The 22,193-nt window shown below is 38.5% G+C and overlaps 1 protein-coding gene and 1 long non-coding RNA gene across 2 annotated transcripts in view; one reads left to right on the plus strand and one right to left on the minus strand.

Annotated features, from left to right (window-relative positions):
• The window catches only part of LOC143138676 (P2X purinoceptor 4a-like), a 103,055-nt gene that overhangs the window by 32,580 nt on the left and 48,282 nt on the right, over positions 1-22,193 (plus strand). The gene's annotated exons all lie outside the window — the stretch shown is intronic.
• Positions 9,841-12,670, minus strand: LOC143137462 (uncharacterized). The gene is made up of 3 exons (XR_012989967.1): positions 12,562-12,670; positions 11,412-11,543; positions 9,841-10,807 (listed from the first exon to the last, which is right to left on the minus strand). It is a non-coding gene; the product is annotated as an uncharacterized LOC143137462 (long non-coding RNA).

Here is a 22,193-nt window from a genome sequence, read left to right on the forward strand (position 1 = left end):
AAGAACTAGAAAAGCATTTCCTGAAGGAAATACAGTGCATGAAAATGCAAAGAATATGATGTAAAATATCATACAGAGTAAAAACAAATAATGCAGATATAGTTGCAATAGTGTTGCTAGGGTAAATATGTTGGTTGTTATGCCAAATTAAGTAGTTGCTATGCTGGTTGCTTAGGTAATCCTGTTGGTTGCTATGGTGGTTGCTAGGTTGAAGTTGTGGTGGTTGCTAGGCTGTTGCTAGGGTATTTGACATGGTTGCTAGGCTGTTGCTAGGATATTTGACATGGTTGCTAGGCTGTTGCTGGGTTAGTTGTGGTGGTTGCTATGCTGGTTGCTAGGTTAAACTCATTGGTTGCTATGTTGGTTGCTAGGTTGTTACTGTGGAAGTGGTTGCTAGGTTGTTGCTAGGGTATTTGACATGTTTGCTAAGCTGTTGCTAGGGTACATGGGGGGGTTGCTATGCTTTTGCTAGGTTAGTTGTGGTGGTTGCTATGCTGGTTGCTAGGTTAAACTTATTGGTTGCTATATTGGTTGCTAGGTTGTAACTGTGGAAGTGGTTGCTAGGCTGTTGCTAGGGTACTTGAGGTGGTTGGTATAGTGGTTGCTAGGTAGATGAGGTTTAATATAGTTGGAATGACTGAACAGTTAAATAGGTGGATAGTTTAAATGGTTAAATTATTTGTGAGGTAGATGATGTTTCATATAGTTGGAATGACTCAACTAGGTAGATGAGGTTTAATATAGTTGGAATGACTGAACAGTTAAATAGGTGGATAGTTTAAAAGGTTAAATTATTTGCTAGGCAGATGAGGTTTAATATAGTTGGATTGACTGAACTAGGTATCCTAGATGAGGTTTAATATAGTTGGAATGACTGAACAGTTAAATAGGTGGATAGTTTAAAAGGTTAAATTATTTGCTAGGCAGATGAGGTTTAATATAGTTGGATTGACTGAACTAGGTAGCCTAGATGAGGTTTAATATAGTTGGAATGACTGAACAGTTAAATAGGTGGATAGTTTAAAAGGTTAAATTATTTGCTAGGCAGATGAGGTTTAATATAGTTGGATTGCCTGAACTAGGTAGCCTAGATGATGTTTAATATAGTTGGAATGACTGAACAGTTAAATAGGTGGATAGTTTAAAAGGTTAAATTATTTGCTAGGCAGATGAGGTTTAATATAGTTGGATTGCCTGAACTAGGTAGCCTAGATGATGCTTAATATAGTTGGAATGACTGAACAGTTAAATAGGTGGATAGTTTAAATTATTTGCTAGGTAGATGAGGTTTAATGTAGTTCGAATGACTGAACTAGGTAGATGAGGTTTAATATAGTTGGAATGACTGAACAGTTAAATAGGTGGAAAGTTTAAAAGGATAAATTATTTGCTAGGTAGATGATGTTTAATATAGTTGGAATGACTGAACTAGGTAGATGAGTTTTAATATAGTTGGAATGACTGAACAGTTAAATAGGTGGATGGTTTAAAAGGTTAAATTATTTGCTAGGTAGATGAGGTTTAATATAGTTGGAATGACTGAACTTGGTAGATGAGGTTTAACGGAATGACTGAACAGTTAAATAGGTGGATGGTTTAAAAGGTTAAATTATTTGCTAGGTAGATGAAGTTTTATATAGTTGGAATGATTCAACAGTTAAATAGGTGGATATTTGCAAGATAGATGAGGTTTAATATAGTTGGAATGACTGAATAGTTAAATAGGTAGATAGTTTAAATGGTTAAATTATTTGCTAGGTAGATGAGGTTTAATATAGTTGGTATGACTGAACTAGGTAGATGAGGTTTAATATAGTTGGAATGACTGAACAGTTAAATAGGTGGATAGTTTAAAAGGTTTAACTATTTGCTAGACATATTAGTAATGTCTAACAATCAATCTTTAGTAGTGAGTCTGAGACACTCAAGAAGATATTTGCAAGTAAAAAGGCTTTATTGAGCTTTATCAATTAAAATCATGGCAGTATGTTTTGGCCAAAGAACAATCAATCTAGCAATCAATATTCAAATTTATTTTATTTTAGTTAACTCTGCATAATATACGTTTTGTAACTTGTTTAATGTTGATCTGTATTTGTCAGCTCCACTATTCTTCCTTCTTTCATGAATTCCTCTCCTTGTGCTTTTGACAACCTCACACACCGTATTCTTCTCTTAATTGTAGTTTAAATTTTGTTTTAATGCTGCAGTTATAACTGCTGTTTAAAAGTTTAAATGTTACAATTCTTGAATGTTAATAGCTTAAAAGTTATTATATTGTTGTAGTTATAGCTCTGTATCTTAAATGTTTAAATGCTTTAATGTTAATAGCTTAAATGTTATTCTATTGCTATAAGTTGCTTTGGACTAACGCATCTGACAAATTAATGTTATGTTATCATACTTCTTGACACACCATGCACATCGATATTTCACACATTGTGTCTAAGCTAATTCTGAAGCTGATATAATGGATTGGAGGAATGTAAAATTAGCTGATGTATTTAAATTAATGAAGTATACAGAAAACAGGATCATGATAACTGTAATATGTCTGTAGAACACCTGAATGGGCACAGTGCTGAGGATCAGAGATGAAGATGTTATCCAACAATGTGTTCTTCTCAGTGGTGGAGGTAGTAATGAGATTTGTGAATCCTTTTGACTGGAACAACTCATAGATTGGCTTCCTTCCATTGGTCAACATGTCCTCATTAAAATCCCCACAGACTATAACTGGACTATCAGCAATAACATGTAAAGACTCCAGTAGATGGCAGAGATTTGGCAAAAATAGGTTTATGTTGTAATCCGGCGGTCTGTAAATCACTGCAATTAATAGTGGAACTGGAGCAACAACTTTCAATACCAGGAATTCGAGATCAGTCACATCCTGTATGTATGGCACGTGATGGGCTAGAACATGGCTTTTTACAAACATAGCAACTCCCCCACCATTTTTCTGTGCAAAATGTGAAAGAGTAGTGTATGACACATGTCTATTGCGCTTATACATTTGATAGTTCTCCAAGTGGATATTTTCTGGGACAAATGTGCCAAAAAGGTGTGTTTCAGTAAAGCACAAAATATCTGCGAGGCACAGTTCATGATGTCTCTTCACGTCATCGATGTGGGCTGACAGTCCTTCAGTGTTGTGATGGATCAGTGTTAAAGATGGTGATCTCAGAGTGGGGAGGCAGTGAAGAAGGGGCATGGCGTTTCCAAAGTCAAATTTTCGCATACTGTCCACGGAAACTGTGACTTCTGGATCAGCATATATTTGGTTTTCATCAAAATGAACTATGCGTAGACCATGTAGTGAGGTCGTTCTGCTGAGAGCAACGTATGCCATACCAGGTTCAAATATACGCTGCAATGAGACCACTGCAGAAACGGTCGTCATGCCTTGACATTTGTGTATGGTACAACCAAAGGCTAGAGTCATTGGAAATTGGTGACGAACCACACCCTTTTTACTAAGAGGTTCCTCTACTCTTTCAATGTACACCAAATTGTTCGGTCCTTCTGGTCCTTTATTGCGATGTCTTTGACCTGCATTGGGACTGTCCAATTCAACACCAAGCATTTTTACAAGTGATCTGCCATCTTGGTCGTGATAAACAATTTTACCAATCTTTCCAAATGAACCATTCACCAGTCCATCTTCCACATCTATGTTTCTCATGAGCATCACACGTGCACCGTTAGCAACTTGTAGTCTGTCTGGTAAATCCCCTTTACGTCCTTCAAAAGGTGTTCTCTGCCTTTCCATCCGACCAGTTCGTAGATCTTTCTTATAGTCATGTGCATCAATGTTGACCAGTTCAGAGTATAGAGCAGATATTGTGTTTGCATTGTGTTGGTTTACTTGTTTATTTGTAGCAAAAACATGCAGAATGTCTTTGGGACAGTCATCAGCTTGACATATGGCCTGGCCAAGTAGAGCTCTGTCTGCCTCAGATAATGCCTCTCCTTTACGTTTCACCCTTATCCTGTTGAGCAGCTCAGCAAATGGCACATCGTCTTTCTGGCGCATGATTTCTGTGAGAGTGACTACTTGGAATCGATCCTTCCAGATATCAAGAACATGATCCTCAAACACACAGAGAGGTTTGGCTTTACCGGGGGGACTTATCTGGTTGAAATCACCACAGGCCAGGATTGAGACTCCGCCAAAGGGTTTCTTACTGCCTTTGATTTCTTGCAGTCTCCAATTGACATAAGCAAAGAGTGATTTTGATATCATGGACACTTCATCAATGACAATTATTTCAACATTGGACAAGGTTGCTCTCACTTCATCTAGACGGTTTCCAAGACACTGGTAAGGTGGTTTAAGGCTTCTTGGCAGTTTCAGGACAGAATGCAGTGTCTTGCCAGATATGTTAAAAGCTGCTGTGCCGGTAAATGCTGTGAGAAGGACAGTGGGCATGGACATGTCTCTTTCCTCTGTGATGCGGGGTAACTTGCGGAGTATCTTTGATGCCTCTGTGTAGATGCATTTGATAAGGTGAGATTTGCCAGTTCCAGCTCCACCAGTGACAAAGTAAAAAAACTGATCGGCACTCTGTCCACACACTCGTCTCATGCACCACTTACGCACTGTATAGAATATAGATGCCTGCGTTTGATTTAGATTTTGATACATGTTACGGACTACAGTAGGGTCTATTTGAGGAGCCTCAAACATTGGTGCTGCACTTCCTCTGTCTGTGGTACTTGAGCTATATTCAGGAATGTCATCCCTTTCATTCATTTCGTCTGGATTTATTTCCTCACGCTCAGAAATGCACTCAAGCCGAAGAAGCTCTGTCTCAGGTGCAAGTGTTGTCCATGCATCCTCCATAGGTCCATTTTCTTCTATGTTCTCAATAGCTTTCTCTATTGCATCACTGTTCTTTTCAAATTGTGACCTGTTCTCCTTGACAACAGAAACTACTCTCTCATTATAGTCTCTTCCAGGAAGACGTATAGAACCCAATGTGTAAAATGACTCATATGTTGGAAAACCTCTGGGTTTCAGCTGTGAATCTGAACGATAAGGGAGGTACAGTTTGAGCAATGTGCCATAGAATTTCTCTGGAGCTTTTTGCTCAGAAAATCGGGCGTATCTGATAATGGCAGGCTTTCCTTTTGTTCGCTTCTGAATGAAGCCCATCTCATTTTGAAGTGGCAAAACCTTTTTTCCTTGTTTCTGCCTTCCATACACAACTCTATAAGTGGAAGCAAACTCTGCCATAAACATTGTCGCAAACTCTGGTGTATCTGGTCTGTTTTTGTATTTGTCTGCCATTCCGGACATCCAAACATTCTCTGAATCAGGGATTCTGTCATTCAGGTACCTTAAAGGGACGCTCATTTTCAAAGCATTGTCATCAGTGGGTATAAATATCACGTTTCGAGAGCAAGACTTCAGTTTCAAGCTACAGACTCGTGCAACAGCCTCTTGAACACTAACCTCTCTGTTTTTGGAGTATGCTTGCATGATTTGTTTCATTTCCTCACAGTCAGAGGTATTGGATTGAGAAGTATCAGAGACAACTCTTTTCAAATACTCACTCATCTCATGTTCAGCTTTGGAAATGTATGACAAGATGTACATCAGACAGGAATAAGGGTTCAGGATGAACTGAATATCAATGTTTGCATTCCAGGCCCTTAACAAATGTTCATTATAGCCATTAATCCAGCAGTCCTTTGGTTGGCGCTTCATTACTAGCACACTGGATGTTGTTAATGAACTGACACAGTTTAAGTATTCCTCATAGCTTAAGTTGCATTGGGCAAGTAGCTGTGGGATGCCTTCAAATGATGTTGTTGGATTATTCAGCAATTCCCATAAAGGCCTCAGCTTAGTTTTGGCGTCTTCAGGAGACATTGAAGAGCGGTCATGATCAGATTCATCGTCAGATTCGTCCATGAGCTCTGCTGGCATTGGGCGTGTTATAAATGTGCTCTCGACAGGCTGTTTCGGAAATCCAAACCGACAGTGCTTATTTCCTTTCTTACATGACTTGGAGTGCCTTTTGCTGTGGGTTTGCACCTCTGTCACTATTTTGAAAAGCTCAGGGTCTGTATTTGGGTCAGGCAGCTGGCATGTTATGTACCTGTCCACAAATTCACACACTTTCTCATCTGGGTCCTCCTCAAATACAGGTGCGTTCTTACACCAAACCAACATATGTATATGAGGCGAACCTCTAGCTTGATACTCCACTCGAAAAAAGTAGTCAATGACCTCACCGATGGGCTGTGCTGGTGACAAAAGTAGGTGTCTGAGAAGTGCATCAACACGCTTGTCAAACATGCGCATGGTGGTAACAGGGTTACTACGTAAAATCTCACATTTTGATGCCCAGTCGAGCTCAGAAAAGTCAACCTGCTCTCCTTGCTGTGCCTTTATTGTTTGTATGACCTCTGGCCATCTCATTTCAGCAGCACTAAATGTACAGAAGAATGTTGGGGTACCCAGCTGGCGAAGCATTGCAAAGAGGTCTCTGAGGGTTTTTTCCCAGTAGGCAGGTGTTCCTCTCAAAGGTTGCATGAATCGAGTGGCATCTCTGTTGCGTACCAGTTTTTCCACTTCACGTTTGTCTTGGAGCATTTTTGCAGTGATTTTGCGTCCATCTCTGGTCATAGGTTTTCCTTTACGCAGTTGAATAGACATAGAAGACTTTGCCAAATGCATTTCCGTGATAAATTGTGAGAAAAAAATGTAATTGGAGTCGAGAGCAAATCGATTGTCAACACAAAATAGACGTGCATTGAAATATCTGCTTGGCGATAATTTCATTGGTCTTTGTGTTTCATCCAAAGTGTTCATTCCAGTGGGGAACTGCACAGGGTAAGCCATTGCCTCTAGTTTAGGAACTCTGAAAAAACTCACTGGTCTGTTTCCTTCCGCTGGTGCCACAGTGAATATACCTTCACCAAATGTTATCATTTCCTGTGCAATATCAGCTGGCTGTAAGCATGAATCTATAGAGCATCCACCATTTTGCTGACTTGTGTCCTGCTCAGTGTCAAGTGAATCTTGGTTATCATGTAACTCATGGGTTTCATTATTAAGCTGATTGCCTTCACTATTTATTTCTGAATGTCCTGGGTCAGTAATGTCACACTCATCCACTGCATCAGTCTCCATTAGATCAACCTCCCCTGCAGCACTGACATCATTTTCATCTGTCAAGCTACTCATTCCATCCTCAAAAGCTTGTGTTTCATTAGTTATGGTTAAGTCCTTGTACTCTGAATGCATATCTTTCAGTTTTGATAAGGCACGTAATACTTTGGTCATGTCTACAGTTTGGAACTGGTAATGCCCTGTATAATTAATTCTTCTTTTCAACTTCACTTTCAAAAGCTGCGACTGGCTGCTAGGTCTAGGCAAAGCATTGACTGTTGATTCAATGTCTGAAGGTACGCAAACAATTCCACCATGTATTAATTTCTGCTGGCCTTTGGGAAGACTGATTATTTTTGCAAATGGTATGTACCGTGCTATGATGTGCCTTTCAAGTATATTAAGATTACTGAGCTCTGGAGGAATTGGTGATAGCTCTAACATATTGTTTACAGCAATGGCCGGCATTTTCCCCATCTTCAAGTTTTCATGACAGCTGTAACAAATCCACTCTGTCTTTTCATCTGGTGCACAACATGATTCAAGTGCACTGCACTGCTCGCTGCATGTATGTACATATTTGCCTGTTAAGCATTGATCAACCATGGCTCGATTCTTTTTATAACTTTCATGATTGCACTCTTTTACCTGATTATAAAACAAAGCTCTGTGACACACTGTGCAAACAAAAGTAGGGCCGTTCTGTACATCCATTCGAAAAGATGCGATGGCATCATGCAAAAGGGTGGTTTCTGTTGGTGTTGACTGTTGTTCAACCTCATGCTCTGATTGATGTCTAGACAGGCGTGTAAGATTGCGGTATTTACGTTGTATATGTACAGCACAACGCATTTTGTGAATCATTCTCTGAAAACTGTTATTTAGGCCCACACCTGCATTCTTCTTTTTTTGTAGAGAACGATAATGCCTGAATAAAGGGTCATTTCTGTATCTGTCAGTGAAGGTTTCCTTTTTTTTCTGCCTGTATGTTGGATCATTTGCATAGTGATGTTTCATGGTCAACTTTTGTCTTGAACGATAGGTCGGATCATTTGCATAGTGATGTTTTATGGTAAACTTCTTTCTTGAACGATAGGTCGGATCATTTGCATAGTGATGTTTCATGGTCAACTTCTTTCTTGAACGATAGGTCGGATCATTTGCATAGTGATGTTTCATGGTCAACTTCTGTCTTGAACGATAGGTCGGATCATTTGCATAGTGATGTTTTATGGTCAACTTCTTTCTTGAACGATAGGTTGGATTATTTGCATAGTGATGTTTCATGGTCAACTTCTGTCTTGAACGATAGGTCGGATCATTTGCATAGTGATGTTTTATGGTCAACTTCTTTCTTGAACGATAGGTTGGATCATTTGCATAATGTTTCTGCATGTAAGCCTGTTTTCTCAATCTGAAACTCATATCTCTGAAATCTGAAACTGCATATTTCTGTCTTTCATATTCAATTTTTTTCATTCTATTCTGTTCATAATATTTTCGCTGTCTGATTCTGTTGTTCTCACTGCAGGATATATCCTTTTGTGCTTTGGCAGCTTTTCTGCGCCTGCGATCCTTATTATGTTTAGTAAGTGAATTCTCAGAAATGGCTGGAGCTGGGAACTCTGCAGTCTGAGCAGGTTGCACATTGTCAGTGTGGCTTCCCTGTTCATTATTACACTCAGATGTAAATAACACTGGCATTAACTCATAAATCCATGCATCAGATGATTCAAGTAATGTCCAGAATGCAAGCAGATGATCAATCACGTCACTCAAGCTGACAAAGGTCAACATCACAGCAGTGCCATTGTTTGCTGGAAATCCATAAGGTGTTCTTGAATGTGGATCAAAAACTCCATATTTATCATCATCTCTAAACAAAGCTATTGTTGAGCTACCTACAGTTAGCAGTGCAAACTTTACATCATTTGACAAACAATGCAGTCTTTCAGAGAGCTGTAGGAAGTCCACACCATCAGGTCCTTCTTGCCTCAGATAACCAAACCGTGACGGGCACTTTTCAATATGATACACCTGTCCATAGATCTCAACACTATCAGGTAATTCATCAAGAGCCAAGTGGTCGGGTGCTTCATTGCCTCTCGCGCTCAACCTTACCAGTGCTTCACTGTACATCAAGTTACCTTTTTGCAAAACGTAGTCAAGATCATCACTGTTGAGCTCAGTTCTGTAATGGAGAGTTGCCAAAAATACCAGGGAATTGCAGGTGCACTGCTTGTTACTGTTGTTCCCATACTTTACATCACGTTGGCTATGAGTTGCTTGAACACATGTGATGGCTCTCTGCTCCATGTTCATGCGGAAAACACTAGTTACCTCATTTACCTGTTCTCTCTCATTCAAGTCACTTTGGTCTAATGAAGACTGATGTGGTTCAACTTCAGAGAGGTCCAACTTACGCCAACGTCTCTTTTGAGCCTCTGAGCGACGGCCTTTCCTTGGCATGTTTCAAAATGCTACAATCTTCGCTTAATATAGTCTACTGGTCAAGTTTAGTTAAGTCTAATATGGGTTGTACAAATTATTGTTTATCAGATTATACAATAGCACTTACTGTTCTACTCACAGGTTACTTAATCAACTTAATCTGAGTATACAAAAACAGTTAGATAAGATTGAATGTTAATAAACTCAATATCCAAACACTAGTATATATTTCAGTGGTTTATTACAATAAATAGTAGGCCCAAAAATGAAATGTTGCTAAGCAAAGAATTAAAACAAAATGATTAGAATATGTTTGGCACCCAATAAATAACAAGCTGGCTGTCAAAAGTACAAAATGACAATTTTCACCTTCACACACAATATTTACTTTAGTTTAATTATCGATTAAATTCTGAAATTATCCTCAATTTTATGTTAATGCGTATTTTGTTTATCAGTGGCAATTCTGAATATGGCACTGGAATGGCTACGTAGAGGTAACACTTGATGACACTGATGAAGAATGAGAGGAAGCTCTTGAGATCAGTTTCATGCAGAACTAGGATGGAATCTCAAAGTCCTCACACAGCTCAGGTTCAGTCTTGCAGCACAGCCCAGGTCTAAAAGTACGTAGGTATATAACAGCAAAGACAACTTTGACAGGTATTATTGAAATATATCAACGTTTCACAGGTATGTATAGTTCACAGTAATAGTTTTATCAGTATGGTTTAGAGTCTTTATATAGTGCTTTCACAAAGTGGTCAATTCTTGTAGCAAAGTCTCAATATGATTCAAAGTAGTATTCAGCAAAGGATTCAGTTTCAAAATGGTTCAGAATATGATTCAAAGGGGGTTTCAGTCTCAAAATGGTTCAGAATTCAAAGGAGGTTTCAGTCTCAAAATGGTTCAGAAGAGGATTCAAAGGAGGTTTCAGTCTCAAAATGGTTCAGAATTCAAAGGCGTTTTCAGTTTCAAAGGCGGTTTCAATCTTTAAGGCGGTTTCAATATCAAAGGCGGTTTCAATCAAAAGGGTTCAGAGTATAGTATGTGCAGTCAGATATGTTCTCAGCAAGTGTTTGGTTCTTGTCGTAGATATGTTTGCAGGTAGGCGTTAGTGGGTTCTGTTGTATATGAGTGCAGTGCAGTGTAGTGCAGGGTGTGCAGACAATGACAGGCAGCGTCACAAGTGACACGCAGACACCGCTCTGACAGGGCTGGTCTGGAACAAGCCTAAAAGGCAAACAAAGAAGAAAAAAACACACGTTACACACATCCAAAAATAAGCAGCAACACACACGGCAACATTGTCGCTTTCTCGGTTCGATCAATTTCAGCAATAGGTCGGTTTTAGTGATGTAGGATGAATTAAGTGAAGTGAGCAAAGAAAACTAATACAAAATTCAGCACAGCAGTATATTATGCAGAGCAGGAGCAGATTTTGTAGGCAGTTTAACATTCAATTGTAGTCATCTTTTATGGGTTAAAGAAAAAAACAGGACATATGTGATGGTTGATTGTTATGGTTATGTGATATGATGGTTACTTTTAATAAAAAGAAAAAGTTTGGACACATTTGCAGTTGTCAATGCCGATATGGTAGGCATTCTGCCATCAAGACAAGCAACCTGCAAGTCAACTATTTTAACTAGCTTGCTAGTTCTGTCAGTCACCTGGCCTCCATAAGTTACAGTAGGTAACAGTACTACACCAAATCAGTGAAGTAGCTATTTTTCTTCAAAGTCAATAAAAACACAATTTACATGTTTGTGTAACCAAAAAAGTGTAAGCAAGCAGCATAGCTGGTCTAGCAGTAAAAATAATTAAGATGACATACCTGAAAAGTCTGCAGCACAGCAAGGGAAGACAGGATGGGAGATGGGAGTCTTGGGAGTATTTCTGTGGCAAAGACTGCCGCACCACAAGGGAAGGTGGAGATGGAAAAAGTCTTTAAAAAGACTATTGCTTGCTGTTGAATAAAGAAACTTGTGTGAAATCATGACAACTGCTATAACATTACAATGCAACACAAGTATGTTAATTTAACAAAAAGCAGCACTACTTCTCACATGTGTGACCAAAAGTGCTTGACACAAGTATTAGGGGCACACTTAGAAATAAGTTTGTTTGCTGTAACATTAGCCTGGCTTAATTGCCTTCCTACGTACTTCCGCTCGATTTTCATCTCCCTCCACCACTTACCAAGGGGATGGCAAATTGCCAGGCTACTGTAACATAAGAATCAGAAAATAATTGTACTAGTAGGTTGCTAGGCTAGATATTTCTATATGATTTTCTAGATATGTCTTTTCTCGCCACCATAAAGTTAGAAAATATGTGATTGCATTGGATTCAGGGTAGATTTTTGTGCTTTATCATGCTGTTGTCCATTGCCCATATGGAGGTTACAGGCATGTTGGCAACATCTAGCCTACGTTATGTGCTGGTCTAACGTTAACGTACTATTTCAAGGCATACCGTCAAACGCCTCGTTGGCCAATTGTTTCTCTATGGAGACGCCTTCATTTCGGTCTCGGGTTCACGTTGTGGCCGGCGTTTTTAATGTGACGCTCAAAGTTTAAATTTGTTTAACTTTAACCCCACTGGCGCTGACCTTTCAATGTTGCTGCAATGTTTTAAGCTTACTACCGACAGTTTCCAAATGTCAGACTTCACCAATCAATTACTATGACAGACTTTGAGTCAGCTAACGTTATGGTACTACTACCCTACGAATTGTCGGAAACAATTCGTAAACATTGTTTTTGACAACATGAGTCGAATAAAAGTGATATGATTAGAGTAATTTACGTGGTCGTTAGCGTTAACCGTAGTGCTAGCTATAAAGTTAAGTTAGCAGCTAACGTTAACGTTAGCTAGCCGCTTAGGTACCAGCAGAGGCTCATTTAAGATAGCTATCGATACAAAGAACGCTGTTAACCTTACCAAAATACCTCTAGTGTTAACGTTAAGAGAATAAAACTTACTTTTGTGGTAATGTGAAGTCCCGGTAACTTCAGGGCGAAGTTTTTGAAGGCTGCAAACTTGACAGAGGCGACGACACCACTCAGTCAGCTCAGGTACAACGAGAGTGAAGCTAAGGAGTAGACGATGGATTGATTCCGAGTAAATGTGTCAAGCGCGAGACTAAGCGACGTCATTGACTGAAGGGCATGGGCAGGTTTGGTCAAGTCAGGTCACTTAACCTCCTGAGACCCGGGGTATAAATTTGAATGCATTTTTTATTTCTCTCATTTATTTTGGTTTATTAGGGCTTCATGAGTATACAAAATAAATTTCACCTCTGTACATCAAGTAGTTTTTGAGAAAAGTGATGTCCTCATTTGAGGACATTGGGTCTATTTTACCATAAAACACAACTAAATCGCCATTGTGTAACAAAGTGTAACTCTGTTTATTTCATCAGAATAGAATAGAGTTAAGAGTAAAACAAAAGTATAAAGTGTGTGTGTGTTTGTTAGTGTGTGTGTGTGTGTGTGTGTGTGTGTGCGTGTGCACGCGCGCGCATGCGTGCGTGTATACAAAGGTACATGTGAAAGAGTGCACCTATGTATTTCAATTGATTTTTTTTTTTTTTTTTAAAGTAACAAAAACATAAACAATGAAACACTAAATTCAAGGATGTGCAAAATAATGCAAACTGTGTGTGTGTGTGTGTGTGTGTGATAGTATGGCACCCTGGAGGTGTCATTGCAAGATATTTTGTGTGTATATCAAGATAATGTGCACTCATTTTACTAAAAATGTGTGTAATTTAGCTAAATGCAAGTACAATTTAGCTATGAGCCCACAATTTAGTAAAATGAGCACACTATTTATGAAACTGAGCACATCATTTGCTAAATTCAGTGCACATTCTAGTACAATGAGAGCATGATTTAGCAAAATTAGCTATTTTTGTCAAATGAGCTCACAGTTTAGTAAAATGAGTGAACTATTTACTAAAAAGAGTGGACAATTTAGTAAAATGAGCACACTATGTACTAGAATGAGTGCACAACTCAGTAAAATGAGCGCATGATTTAGTAAAACGAGTGCATATTCATTAGAACATATAATTTAAAAAATCAATTTTAAGTTTAGTTGACAAAACTGTGTGAAAACAGTGCAAAATGCAAAAAACAATGTGTGTGCATGTGTGTATTGGAAACTGCTAAACTTTTAGAACTAGCACCATAGGTCTATTATGTGGAATCAATCTGGAAGCGGCTGGAATGAGGACATAAAAGATAAAAGCTTCCTGATGTGTTACAATAAAAAATAAATGTAAAAAATGTATGCCATATCATACTAGAACTGTTAATAAGCATGAATAAACAAGTTTCAACCCCATAAATTACAATGGCACTTTACTATGACGACAGTTGTCATGTGCCCGCTGATAAAACATTTAGGTTGATATCGACGCCATCTTGTTTTTTCCCAACACAGTGTAATGTGCTTTTATTACCACTAACTGGTGCAAAAAACTGTCATGATATGAGGGCAACAGAAATGTATTCAGAATATTGAAGTAGAAAGTCCTGCAAAGCCTAAATGTTATGTCCTCATACGAGGACGCAGGGTCTCAGGAGGTTTGCAGAGTTGATCCAAAGTGCTTTAAAATAAACAAAATAGTAAAAATAAACAAAATAATAAACAACAATAATAATGAGATTAAAATAAAGTCAAACAAAATAAAACAATTGTCAGCAATCAAATTGATGGTGGTTTAAATAGACAAAAAGAAAATGATATAGGCCTAGTGTATTAATAAAAAAAAAATTGAAGGCTGGGCAGTTAAAATAAACGAGGAACATTATCAGAGAATATTAAAGGCTAAGGAAAAAAGTGTAATCACACTTCTTAGTTCCAGTGAGTAAACTACAGGCGCATGCAGCCTGCAATGCAATTTAGGTCACATGACCTTGAGTTATTGCGGGAAGTGGTTGCAGAGCTGTGCACGAGTCTCGACACAACCGTCATGATGTCACATACTGTAATTTCTGACACAAATCGTACTGAAAGATTTGTTCAACTTCTTCTGCTGTGGTCTTATGCTCCTTCAATTTGAACCGGCAGATCTTGTCAGTCAGATGGACTCAGTCAGAGTTCATCTTGAATGCGCCTATTGATACTATGTTCGAACAAGCAGAAGACAAAAATAAAATAGTAAAAGATCAAATTATAGCATTTCAAACGACTATCTTCTCCAATTTCACCAGTGCTACAATTTCTTTTTTCCTTTCCTAGTTCACTTAAAATGCTGCAGATGGTGTGTAAATTGAAGTTTCCTTCTTTTAATTTTACCTTAATTTTACAACAGTAAATCAGGTCTTCCTAAATCACCTATACAGCTCTAGTGTTGAACTCATGCACAAGCAGATATTAACTCATGCTCAAGCTGATTTAAGTCTGGTTTAAGTGAACAAGAAGCAGATGCGGCTAACTCAGGTTAGTAGAATAGCTTCAGCCTCATGTTAAAGTTGATGCTACTTCAGACAGGCTTACCGTATAACTTCAAATAATCGCCAAGTCCCTAAGAGACGCCTGTCTCTTTTAAACGCCTGGTGTGGCTACAGGTTTGGGTTAAAGGCCGGTCTCTAGTAGAGGCCTGGTCTGTTTTTTAGTTTCGGGTTGTATTTAATCTTCTAAAACCCGTCAGATCGTTTGTTTAAGGATTCGCAATGACACGAAACCGTTACAGAAAGGAGGTTACAGCAGTGTGAATTAGATGTTGCACGTCGTTCCAAGCCGTCGCAAAGCATTCACATGTCTGGTCACAGTTGCAAGGTTTTAGAATGTTGCATCAAGTTGCTGCTCACCTCGTTTCGAATCTTGGGTGTGATTTGGGCTTAAGTATGGCACAGATTGGGCACGTTATGATTAGATGGCATTAAAAGACTGCGGTGGGGAGAAGAGTTCCAAATTGTATAACTTTTTTTCCAATATGAACTATGCCTATATGTCCGACTTCGTCATCGTTCAATTCATCCCTTGTGTTTAAAACTTGTGGATAGGCCGATGGTAAGCTTGTTTTTATGCTGGCAACAAAACCAGAACGGTTCGCGAACGTTATTCTTTATTCTAAATACCATGGCGATAAAGAGAAAGAAGTCAGAAAAGGAATTTACCTTAGACTAGGCTATATCAGAGCCCGTCTACGGACATTCTCTGGTTATATAACCTACTGAAATAGGTTAATGATGTAAAGTCAAGTGCGCTTCTATGGGACTGGTGTGTGCGCGCACAGTTTTTATTGATGAGTCGCAAGTGCTGCGCATAGTTGCAGTGGAATGTGGCTGCCCAGGGCATTATACAACTTCTCACTCTTAGACCTACTCATACACGGCGGTGAAATGGCGTATTTAGCTGTCTAAATTCGAATCATATGCTGGGGAAGAAATCGTTGGACATCCATGATTATTTTGTTATTCAGCACCCCTGGTCAAAAATATGTTCCCGCGCGCCTGGAAGTAGGCTATGATTTGAATGTAGACTGTTGTCAAATTTGGCAAATACAAAACGGGAGAAACAATATGGTTCATGCTCTCTCATGCTGTTTCATTCGTGCTGAAAAGGAGGGAGAATGAAACATTAAGCACGTTCCACTTTTGCATAAATAATTCCTGAACGGTTTGGGTCAGGGCTGATAATGCAACTGTATTTGACAAAGGACCGATATAGGCTATTTGCTAGTGACAAAATATGAGCTTTCAGTGTGATACGATCTCTTTGTAGATTATGTTTAATTAAAACGTGTTCCATCTGTTCTGGCTATCCCTGCTATTTGGATCTTACTGTATCTCACTCAATGAACAACATCTCAACACTAAATGAATGATGATCCATAATTGTCAACAGATAGCCTAGTCATATAGGTAGACATTCAGTGTGTTTGAAATAATTAATTCGATAATATTTTCCATCTTTGCAGAGGAAAAGTTTTGTGTAAAGGGAATTAAAGGCCTGTCTCATATAGACGCCTGTCTCTAATACTAGCCGGTGCAGTTCGGCGATTTGGGAAAATAAAAGCCCGGGCTATTATTTGGAGTTTTACGGTAATCATGTTGGTTGTTATGTTGGTTGCTAGGTTGTCATTTTGAGAATGGTTGCTAGGCTTTTGCTTGGGTACTTTAGGTGGTTGCTAGGTTGTTGCTAGGGTACTTGTGATGGTTGTTATGCTGGTTGCTAGGTTAATCATGTTGGTTGCTAAGTAGGTGGTGGTTTAATATAGCTGTCTGTAGACATAGCTGATGACAACTGACAGTTGGAATGGCTGAAGTTGTTATGGTGGTTACTAGGTTGACATTATAGTGGTGGTTGCCATGTTGTTGCTAGGGTAATTAAGTGGTTGCTAGGCTGGTTGCTAGGGTATTCATGTTGGTTGCTATGTTGGTTGCTGGGTTGTCATTGTGGGAGAGGTTGAAGTGTTGTTGCTAGGATACTTGAAGTGGTTCCCGGGCTGTTGCTAGGTTAGTTGTAGTGGTTGCTAGGTTAATCTCATTGGTTGCTATATTGGTTGCTAGGTTGCAACTGTGGGAGTGGTTACTATGCTGTTGCTAGGGTATTTGACATGGTTGCTAAGCTGTTGCTAGGTTAGTTGTGGTGGTTGCTATGCTGGTTGCTACGTTAATCTCATTGGTTGCTAGGTTGTAATTGTGGAAGTGGTTGCTAGGCTGTTGCTAGGGTACTTGAGGTGGTTGCTAGGCTGTTGCTAGGGTATTTGACATGGGTGCTAGGCTGTTGCTAGGTTAGTTGTGGTGGCTGCTAGGTTAATCTCATTGGTTACAATATTGACTGCAAGGTTGTAAATGTGGAAGTGGTTGCTAGGCTGTTGCTAGGGTATTTCACATGGTTGCTAGGCTGTTGCTAGGGTACTGGAGGTGGTTGCTAGGCTGTTGCTAGGGTAGTTATGGTGGTTGCTATGCTGTTGCTAGGGTACTTGAGGTGGTTGCTAGGCTATTGCTAGGATAGTTGTGGTGGTTGGTATGCTCGTTGCTAGGTTAAACTCATTGGTCGTTATATTGGTTGCTAGGTTGTAACTGTGGAAGTGGTTGCTAGGCTGTTGCTAGGGTATTTGACATGGTTGCTAGGGTGTTGCTATGGTACTTGAGGTGGTTGGTAGGCTGTTGCTAGGTTAGTTGTGGTGGTTGCTATGCTGGTTGCTAGGTAAAACTCATTGGTTGTTATACTGGTTGCTAGGCTTAACTGCGAAAGTGGTTGCAAGGCTGTTTAATATAGTTGGAATGACTGAACAGTTAAATAGGTGGATAGTTTAAATGGTTAAATTATGTTGTGGACAGAGGAAACAGTTGAACAGGATGTGTACTCTTAAGAGAATGAGACTATATGCTTAAAGCCTGAGAAACTGACAGTTGATGCAGGTGGCCGGAACACCTGGCAGAAGATTCTAATTGCTATGATGTCATAAAGGGCCAATGTTAAGTCTATGGGGAAATTTAGCTAACTTCGCTAATCATTTTTAACAGTTATGCTAACTAGCATGCTAACATGCTAGCATGCTAACTATGGTCACCATGTGACTTAGCTAACTTCGCTAATCATTTTTAATAGTTATGCTAACTAGCATGCTAACATGCTAGCATGCTAACTATGGTCACCATGTGACTTAGCTAACTTCGCTAATCATTTTTAGCAGTTATGCTAACTATGCTAACTAGCATGCTAACATGCTAGCATGCTAACTATGGTCACCATGTGACTTAGCTAACTTCGCTAATCATTTTTAGCAGTTATGCTAACTATGCTAACTAGCATGCTAATATGTTAGCATGCTAACTATGCTAACCATGTTACTTAGCTAACTTAGCTAACTAGCTACAGTGGGTAGGAGTCATAGTTGATGACAAGTAACAGTTACAATGGCTGAACAGTTAAAAAGTCCAGTAGTTTAAAGGGTTAAATTGTTTAACAGTGAAATATTGTAGTGAGGACTTTTATTTTGAAAGTTTTTGGCAGAGGAAGCAGTTGAACAGGATGTGTAGTCTTAATAGGGCCAGTTTGTATGCTTAAAGCCTGAGACTGGCAGTTGATCCAGGTGGCCCGAACACCTGCCATAGGATTCTAATTGCTTAACGGCCGTATTGTGATGTCATAATCATAATGTTAAGTCAATGGGGAAATTTTGATTAGTTTTTAATTAATAGTTTAAAAAGTATAAAAGTTACAAAGCTGAAAAATACATAGCACCCATGTCCTAAGTAAGACCTACGTAACATAGTTTGAATGAAGTTTCTACGTTAAACGGTTGAAGCTGCATTAAGCGCGTTAGAAGAAGAATAAGAATAAGAAGAACTAGAAAAGCATTTCCTGAAGGAAATACAGTGCATGAAAATGCAAAAATATGATGAGTTCATATGGTTAAATTATTTGCTTGGTAGATAAGGTTTAATATAGTTGGAAACAGTTAAATAGGTTGATAATTGAAATGGTTAAATTATTTAGGCAGATAGTTGACGAAAACTAACAGTTGGAATGGCTCCAATTTTTGCTAGCAGTTATGCTAACTATGTTAACAAAGATAATAATGTTAACCAAGTTACTATGCTAACTAGCATGTTAACAATGTTCAAATGTTAACTATGCTAACCATATGACTTAGCTAACTTCACTAATCATTTTTAGCAGTTATGCTAACATGCTAGCATGCTAACTATGCTAACCATGTGACTTAGCTAACTTAGCTAATCATTTTTAGCAGTTTTGCAAAAATGCTAACTAGCATGCTAACATGCTAGCATGCTAACTATGCTAACCATGTGACTTAGCTAACTTAGCTAATCATTTTTAGCAGTTTTACAAAAAATGCTAACTAGCATGCTAACATGCTAGCATGCTAACTATGCTAACCATGTGACTTAGCTAACTTAGCTAATCATTTTTTGCAGTTTTACTAAAAATGCTAACTAGCATGCTAACATGCTAGCATCCTAACTATGCTAACCATTTGACTTAGCTAACTTAGCTAATCATTTTTAGCAGTTTTGCAAAAAATGCTAACTAGCATGCTAACATGCTAGCATGCTAACTATGCTAACCATGTGACTTAGCTAACTTAGCCAATCATTTTTAGCAGTTTTGTAAAAAATGCTAACTAGCATGCTAACATGCTAGCATGCTAACTATGCTAACCATGTGACTTAGCTAACTTAGCTAATCATTTTTAGCAGTTTTGTAAAAAATGCTAACTAGCATGCTAACATGCTAGCATGCTAACATGCTATCATGCTAACTATGCTAACCATGCTAACTAGCTACAGTGGGTAGGAGTCATAGTTGATGACAAGTAACAGTTACAATGGCTGAACAGTTAAAAAGTTCAGTAGTTTAAAGGGTTAAATTGTTTAACAGTGAAATATTGTAGTGAGGACTTTTATTTTGAAACAGTTTTTGGCAGAGGAAGCAGTTGAACAGGATGTGTAGTCTTAATAGGGCCAGTTTGTATGCTTAAAGCCTTGTCACTCCCCGATGTGAGTCGCTACCGGATGTGAGTCGCGCATGCGTCACTTTGCTACTTTGGACTACCTGTGCTGTTAGCCACAGAATAATGACATTAGCCTACACAGCAGTAATGTATTATTTAGCGTAAGGCATCACATTTTCACGGCATGATCTCTAATGTCAGTTCTAGATTAGAGGCTGAAGTAGCCTGCTAGCGAGAGACTTCTGTAATATCAATAAAAATTGACCTACATAACAAAGTTTGTTAACTGCTGGCAAGTAAGTAAGCAATCAAGCACAACAAAGGCTGTCACTTGAATGGCGTTTGCTAACGTTAGCAATCAAACAATCTTAGATAGCTAAAACGTTTTTGAAACAGAAAAGTGAATTATTTTATGGATTTCAGTCGGATCCCTTGGCGTTATGCCGTAAAACCTATCAATCTGAGCATGCGTGACTCACATCGGGTAGCGACTCACATCGGGGAGTGACAGCCTGAGACTGGCAGTTGAAACAGGTGGCCCGAACACCTGCCATAGGATTCTAATTGCTTAACGGCCGTATTGTGATGTCATAATCATAATGTTAAGTCAATGGGGAAATTTTGATTAGTTTTTAATTAATAGTTTAAAAAGTATAAAAGTTACAAAGTTGAAAAATACAAAGCTCACATGTCCTAAGTAAGACCTACGTAACATAGTTTGAATGAAGTTTCTACGTTAAACGGTTGAAGCTGCATTAAGTGCGTTAGAAGAAGAACTAGATAAGCATTTCCTGAAGGAAATACAGTGCATGAAAATGCAAAAATATGATGAGTTCATATGGTTAAATTATTTGCTTGGTAGATAAGGTTTACTATAGTTGGAATGACTGAACAGTTAAATAGGTTGATAATTGAAATGGTTAAATTATTTAGGCAGATAGTTGACGATAACTAACAATTGGAATGGCTCCAATGTTTGCTAGTAGTTATGCTAACTATGTTAAAGATAATAATGTTAACCAAGTAACTACGCTAACTAGCATGCTAACAATATTAAAATGTTAACTATGCTAACCATATGACTTAGCTAACCTAGCTAATAATTTGTATTAGTTATGATAACTATGCTAATTAGCATGCTAACATGTTAATTATGTTAACCATGTGACTTAGTTAACTTCGCTAATCATTTTTAACAGTAATGCTAACTAGCATGCTAACATGCTAGCATGCTAACTATGCTAACCATGTGACTTAGCTAACTTAGCTAATCATTTTTAGCAGTTTTGCTAAAAAATGCTAACTAGCATGTTAACATGCTAGCATGCTAACTATGTTAACCATGTGACTTAGCTAACTTAGCTAATCATTTTTAGCAGTTTTGCAAAAAATGCTAACTAGCATGCTAACATGCTAGCATGCTAACTATGCTAACCATGTGACTTAGCTAACTTAGCTAATCATTTTTAGCAGTTTTATAAAAAATGCTAACTAGCATGCTAACATGTTAGCATGCTAACTATGCTAACCATGTGACTTAGCTAACTTAGCTAATCATTTTTAGCAATTTTGCAAAAAATGCTAACTAGCATGCTAACATGCTAGCATGCTAACTATGCTAACCATGTGACTTAGCTAACTTAGCTAATCGTTTTTAGCAGTTTTGCTAAAAATGCTAACTAGCATGCTAACTAGCTTGCTAACATGCTAGCATGCTAACTATGCTAACCAAGTTACTTAGCTAACTTAGCTAACTAGCTACAGTGGGTAGGAGTCATAGTTGATGACAAGTAACAGTTACAATGGCTGAACAGTTAAAAAGTTCAGTAGTTTAAAGGGTTAAATTGTTTAACAGTGAAATATTGTAGTGAGGACTTTTATTTTGAAACAGTGTTTGGCAGAGGAAGCAGTTGAACAGGATGTGTAGTCTTAATAGGTCCAGTTTGTATGCTTAAAGCCTGAGACTGGCAGTTGATGCAGCTGGCCCGAACACCTGCCATAGGATTCTAATTGCTTAACGGCTCTATTGTGATGTCATCAGCCCATGTTAAGTCTATGGGGAAATTTTGATTAGTTTTTAATTAATAGTTTAAAAAGTATAAAAGTTACAAAGCTGAAAAATACATAGCACCCATGTCCTAAGTAAGACCTACGTAACATAGTTTGAATGAA

Source organism: Alosa pseudoharengus, unplaced genomic scaffold (assembly GCF_046254945.1).
Source record: "Alosa pseudoharengus isolate Yale_2024_CS ecotype anadromous, Long Island Sound unplaced genomic scaffold, YU_APseudo_1.1 YU_APseudo_1.1_scf_21, whole genome shotgun sequence".
NCBI lineage: Eukaryota > Metazoa > Chordata > Actinopteri > Clupeiformes > Clupeidae > Alosa > Alosa pseudoharengus.